Genomic DNA, 7265 nt, shown 5'->3' on the forward strand with positions numbered 1-7265 from the left:
AGCAACTAAGAGAAGTGAGAAGGAGAAACAAAGCACAGGTCAGAGCGCTGTAGGAGGAGGCAACAAGACAACCCAGGACGCCCTAACACCAGAGCGAGCCTCAACACCTGTCCCGCTATCACCTCTGTTGTTTGGCTCTCCTGAGGAGGAAAGCACACCACTGACAACAAAACCAACTTCCAGGTCGACCATGCAGGGAAGGATGAGTAGGGCAGATGTGCCCCCACAGAGGATCCTGCAAACCTCTGATGAGGAGGATGAGGATGTTGCAGATCAGGCATTAGCACCTGTGGCTGACAAGCCCAGATCACAGACCACTGCTGGCGCCGCGCGCACCAGTGTCCTTGGCAGAAGGGCACGTTTGGCTGGTCGATGGGCAGGTAGGTAGGAGCGTATTCCGTGGCCTGGAGGCCACAATGGTCAAAGTACAGCGCGTGCAGGCCAAGGCACTGATGGCTGTGCATAGGCAGGTGCGCAGCATGAACAACAAAATGACAAACATTGATAAGGGTATAGGCCACATTGCCTGTAGTTTGGAGGCAATTTCTAAAGGGATGTCGGACATCTCCACCTACATGGGTGTACTGTCAGATAAGTTGGACAGGGATCAACTTGAGCGTCGCAGGGAGCGGCAGTATATGCGGGAGCAGTCCAAGGCACTAAACAGATTTGCAACATCCACATCCCTACTGTGCCGCCGCTCAATTTCCATGCAGGATGCAATTGTGCACTGCTGCACAGACTTGACAAGTGGCATGGGAAGAGTGACCTCTGCGATGGAGCAGATGCTCACAACACAAACAGCCAATGCTGGTGACACGGGTGTGGAGGAGACAGAGGTGAAGAATTCAGACCTCAGCAAGGCCCAAAAGTACTGAAAGGGTTCGCCCTTCTGTGTACAAGTCCTTAGACTTACAAATGAAGTTGGCAAGGAAACTGGAAATACAAAAGCATAGTTTAATAAACCTTTAAAGGTGGTGATACAACCTCCACAACACTTCTACAGCATTGTACAGAGTAGCACACTGAATACAAGCACATGGCCCCTTTTATACACAGTGGAAGGGGTTCAGTTTACAGTTTAGACAGAGTTCACAACCACGTAAGGACATTTCTAAACATATCAGTGGGTGGAACTAACAGTATTTCTAGAACATGGGAGGGCTATGCTAATAAGGAACAGCTGTTACTTTTGCTGAGCATGCGCTACACTCTCAAGAAGGACTAATAATAACTGTTGCTAGGTAGAATTCACAGTGTAACTGGCAGAGAGGTAGGACAATCAGAACATTGAGCACATGGCAAAGTATGGCATAAAAATGGCGGACTCGAAATACAAAATGGAGTCCGTATACTAGATATTTGGACTAATGCATTATGGCTTCGGCTAATGCTTAATAATACCGCTGTTTTATTTACCACAGAGGGGTCCACCAGCAGGAGTGGCTCCAGCACACCTGTACCAGAGGTGCGCAGGAGCGGCAGGCGCAGCAATGGTGAGTCAGGCCCCAGCCAAGATTTGGAATGCCTGTCACGTCAATCCCGGAATGTAGTGCGTGGCCGTAAGCATTGAACACTGCCAGGAATGCACAGGACTGCTCACAGTCATGGCAACTGAGCACACGCAGTCGTGCAGATGGACATTTAAGGACAATGGCTTCCCTATTTTGACTCAGATGTAGTGAATATTAAACTACAATTGTCAAACACTATTCCTGTCTGTGTGTCATACATTACCTAGAAATATCTACGTGTAATCTCTGTCCGTCTCAATCTTCCATCTGTCGCTGCTGCTCCTACTGCTTGGGGGTCTACATGTTCTTGGTCATCATCAATGTCCTCGTGATGTGTCACCTCCACCTCAGTGCCTTCTTGGGTGGCAAGATTGTGCAACATGGCACAGGTCACTATTATCTTGCAACACATAATGGGGGTGTACTGTTGTGCTCCTCCACTCTTGTGGAGGCAGCAGAACCTGCTCTTGAGGAGTCCAAATGTGCGCTCCACTACGTTGCGAGTTGACCTGTGTGCCACATTGTAACGCCTTTCGGCTCTGTTAGTTGGATTGAGGTATGGTGTGAGCACATAGGAACGCAGGGCATATGCACTATCGCCTAGGAGAGAATGAGAGGTCCATGAGTTGCATACACATGACACATACATCTACCATTCATATCAGGGTGTGTTACACTTATTTACCTAGCAGATATCCATCACCAAAATCTCCAGCAACAAGACGTGTGTATATTCCGCTGTTCTGAAATATGTAGGAGTCGTGCGTGCTCCCTGGATATTTGGCCACTATGTCAGTGATGATGTTGGCAGAATGGCATATCACCTGCACATTAATGAAGTGGCGTCGACTTCCGATTTCTGTAGATGCGTTCAGTGGCTGCAGGTGGGCATAGTGGAATGTGGGTCCCATCTATGCAGCCTATCAAATGCGGGAAGTGTGCCAGTCCATAGAAGTTAGTTTTTGTTTTTGCAAGTTCCGCAGGTGTGTCAGGGAACAGGATGTAATGTTCCATTCTATGCGTCATGGCATCCAGGAACTTCCTGAAGAATCGGGACAGGCAGCTCTGGGATACACCACCAACTACAGCAATCACACTCTGGTAGCTCCCAGAGGCAAGCAGGTGTAGGCTGCACAACACCTGCACGTGGGGTGGGATGGCGTGGGCCCTGGGTGTTGAGTGATCCAGGTATGGGTGGAGGTCCCTAGTTAAGTCCAGGATGGTTCTGGGGTGTAGCCTGTACCTCTGCAGTATCTCAGGCTCAGTCAGTTGAAATATGGTGATCCTCTGTCTGTAGACCTGCTCCTCCCTTTGTCAGACCCTCACTCCTGCTGCCTGTAGCCTTTGTCGCATCGCAATCACATAGAATGCCGCCATTCATGCAACACTTTTGCATTTTGGGCCCTTTTTTATAGCCTGCACCTGGTTACCACCTGCTTTCAGTCCATGGTAAATACCCACTCTTAAATACCGAATTTCATGAAATTCGGTATTTCGGGGTTTTCCTACATCTCGATTGGCCTTTTTTACCGTTTCTTGATTACCGATTCGGTAAATAAGTACTCGGTAAATACGGAATCGGTAAATACCGATTCGGTAAATATGGAATCGCTAAATACAGAATCGGATTTTTTCCGATTCATATTTCCCGATTCAGGAAATTTTTGACACCTACCGGTCGGTAACGGCCAAAATGAACGATTTTCAGCCGTTACCGACCGGTATTCGGCGACCTACATCGGGCACTAAGTGTCTTAACTCCACCTTGTAAATATGGGGTAGAGAGCAACACCACCAGATCATCAGAAAAAGTGATGCTCGGTGGCGTTAGGGGCTTATAAATATGCCCCTCGTGTCTTTTAGTTGCAACATATAACCAGCAAACTCTGGGTCTCTAAAGTTCACTACTAAGTAGTATCCTTTTGAAATCTTTGGAAATTAGCCAACCTGGCCCACTGGGGTGTAGAGGATCCTATTTCCAGGTCATCAGAAAAGCCCGCTTGGGACCATAACCAGTATTTAATCTTACATTTTAGTGCTTCACCGCCTTCAGTCACCCCGTAGTCTCATAGGGGAACATTTTCCAACACTATCACTTATGGAGTTCAATCAGGTGGCAATTGCAGGGCGCTTGACCCAGATTGTTTTGGGTCTCTTACGAGCTCAGGACCAGAATCGCTAGGACTATGTATGTAGTACACCCCTTCTCTGATTTGCCTTCTGAAATGTGTTTCTCCTTGTGAACCCACCCCAGTTGCACCTGTAGCAGAAGCCAGAGGAGGATAGGTTGCTTAATTACAGATTCCAATTCCTTTTTAATTTCTGCAGTTATCGTAGGTCCAACTTTTTTACAGAATTAAGATACAAGAGTCGCAACTTTGTTCAGGAACTGCTCCAAATACTCATTTACAGAAATGTCAGTTCCTCTTATTAAGACCTTAGTTTCAAATGTTAGATATGGGGCCCCAATTTAGCATGCTTCGGGTCTGCCTTTTTCCAGGTTAGCAGGGAGCTTATTCTTTAGATTCATCCATTTTTTTGGCAGGGGCGGGGTTGATACCAACACGGTCTCAGTCCCAGACATAGAAAGGAGGGAGGCCTTGTCAGAGGATTTAGCTCCTGTTCCTACGCCCTGTGCATCTCCTTGGCTTTCCGGGGTCATGAATGGGGGATTTGTACCTGCGAGAAAGAGATTGCAAAAGAACAGCACGTTTCAAGTGCGTATGGCCCAACCTCTCACAGAACACAAGGGAGTCCCCCTAGTTCAAAAAAAAGGGACAGGGTTTATATACAAACAACAATAACAGATTCCCTTTTCAACCCTTTTCCCGGAGACCACTGATATGTGGGTTTCTAAAAAATTAAAGACCAATTCTTTCTAATATAGTAAGAACAATACAAAACAAGTGAACATAGAATTAAAGTCTTTCTCAATAAAATAATAACGTAAAACCAGTAATACAAATAAAGTGATTCAATATGTGAATATATATATATATATAAATATTTTATTTTTCAACAACAATTAAAATTGATTGCTACACTAAACAATTAAAATTGATTGCTACACTAAAGCAATGGATACACATCACAATTGCATTCTGTAATGAGAACGGATTACCTGAAGTGCTTGTACAGGTAATTCAGGTTTTATACATAAAATAACTATTTCACATCACCTTATACATGAATAATCACATCCTTCAAATTTTAATTAAAACCATAACAATCAATATCACAAAAAATCATCACATATTGAAAAGACAGTTTTTCTTAAAAAGGCTCCATTAGAGCTATCTATACTAAGGACTAATGTTAAATGTTGAAAGTGGAGGTCCTTATCGCTTACCGCCGCCACCAAATACTGGGGTTGAAGTCCTCGACCCCTCGCCTCAACATTAGGCTAAGTAAGGACACCGTCTAGGATAGCCCTGCTCACCCCCTTAGTAGCTTGGCACGAGCAGCCAAGCTTATCTCCAAGGCACAAGTGTACAGTATGTGCAACGACGCTCACAGTAACCCAATGATATCACCACAAATAGACTCCACACAAGTTTTTATAAAATGAGTATAAACTTTATATAAGAAGATATACGATAAGACCACACAATAAAAATTCAACATATAAGAATGGGTAGTATTCTTTCTGGTGGGTTGGTAGGTTCTAATCCCAACCACCGCTTCTAACAAACAGTTAAGTTCACTTCTAACTGTTTCCAAAAGGTTAGGCCAGTAGTAGTGCTAGAATCACACACGTTGCAAAAGAAAACAAATACTGCAATGCGTAACGATATTCTCTTGTACTGTGCAACAATTAAACAATGCCATACGTAGTGCTACAGTCATGTACCTTGCAATTGAAGGAATAATGCAATTCTGATCACTGTACCAGGAAGAAACAAAGCAATGCGTCACGCTACAATCCTGTACGGTGCAATGAAGAAATAATGCATTGCGCCACGTTATAATCAGATGCTGTGCACTGAAGAAATAATGCAATGCGCCACGTTACAATCAGGTAATCTGCAAGGGAAAAATAACGCAGTGCGTGGCGCACCAAGCATGTAGTTCGTCAGGCACAAATGAGGTCAGGCTTCATACGACAGTTCGATAGTACGTTAGCAGCAATAATGCAAAGTGTAATATGACAGTTTTATGTGCTCCATTAACTTTGCCCCCGTTATGGATCAAATGATGACACAAAAGTACTGCTTTCCCCTCTGGCCCCAGTACTGCCCCTCCTTGGGCCAGCATGGGCCGAGATCCGAGCCGCAGCAACAGGCCTGCGCAGTTGATATAAGCGAGAGGCCGAGAGAGTGTCGCTCCAAGCCCGCACCCCACCCCAGGTGGTGACCCTCGTTACCTGGGGGGCGCGACCCCACACTCCTCTCCGACGTCAGCGACTTGGGCCTTGATGCTGTCATCTTAAGTTATTCCTTCATTAGCAGAGGTTCCTCTTGACCACAGAATGGGTCCAAGCCTTTTCAGTCTCAATCCATATCTGTTTCATTCCAAAATGCAGGGGTTTCAGCTCTAATAGTTATACCCCTTACTGTCTTTGAAGTTCGTTTGTGCTCAGGGGTCCCTGACCCCTCCCTAAATTAGTTCTGGGTGCCTCCCTCCCAGTGTCACCTCTCTCCCTTTGATACTGGGGGTCTGGATCCTTAATCACTCAGCAGGAGATGGGTCAATTGGTTTATAGCACCAGCCTAGGCCTTTTCACCTCCAGGCTTCTCCTCGCCCTACTCTCCAGATGCTGGGCAGCCTGGTGGCATCTCAACCCCTCCCTGTGTCAAGACCTCTCTCAGCTCCTCTCCACATTTCCGCAGATACACACAGAAATGCTTAGAGCGCAATACTCAGCCACTTTCTAAAAGAGTGGTTTCTGAACACACAGTGACGAAACCACCTTTAAAGAAAGATGTGTTATGACATTGAGTTCATTCATACTAAACTTCACTTCTCCATTATAAACTGAAAGGAAACTAGGCTAACAAACACAACACCCAGCCTCCCCATTCTGTCCTATGGCCAGGATGGCCTTTCAGCAGTTAAAATCGAAATGGAGTGTTTTTCACTGTCAGGACATAACACACTTTAGTATATGTCCTGCCTTTTACCTTCACTGCACCCTGCCCAAGGATTACCTGCAACCTACCACAGGGGTGCCCCATGTGTATGTAAAAGGGAAAGTCAGGCCTGACAAGTGGTTGCACTTGTCAGGACAACATGCTAACTTAGCATTCTGCGCGCAGGTCCTACACTGCAGGCCTGAGTTCCCTTCTCCGCACCCCTTTGCATTACTAGCCCTGGCACACACAGTGCACTTCACTAGGGACTTTACTAGAAGGCAAACATACCAATCATGGCCAACCAGTCACCATTACATTTTACATAAGGAACACTTGTACTTTGACACTGATAAGCAGTGGCAAAGTACTCAAAGCATCTAAATTGGCATCTCTATGTCAGGAAAATGGTCTAGGGGGAAAGCAAAAAGTTTATAGAACTTTAGGCAAAAAGGCCAAGTCCTCAATTAAACAATCAAAAGTTATCACTACAGGGGGGAGGAGCTTCGCGCACATCCAAGATGGCCGCGTGAGCTTAGGGCTCCCGAGACCCTCGTAGCCCCCCGAATATATCCTGTTGTTTATCCTGTCTACTGTGGAGTGCTTATTGCAGCGGAACCGAAGGAGTGTTGATTGCTGAAAAACGTGTCCCTTACGTGCCCCGGGGACCACAGTTAGAGGT

The 7265-nt window shown here is 45.9% G+C and overlaps 1 pseudogene; it reads left to right on the forward strand.

Moving 5' to 3' along the window:
* Positions 1-6446, forward strand: part of LOC147750696 (forkhead box protein F1-like) — an 89508-nt pseudogene extending 83062 nt beyond the window's left edge.
* Positions 6447-7265: the final 819 nt, after the last annotated feature.

Source organism: Lissotriton vulgaris, chromosome 1_1 (assembly GCF_964263255.1).
Source record: "Lissotriton vulgaris chromosome 1_1, aLisVul1.2, whole genome shotgun sequence".
Taxonomy (NCBI): Eukaryota; Metazoa; Chordata; class Amphibia; order Caudata; family Salamandridae; genus Lissotriton; species Lissotriton vulgaris.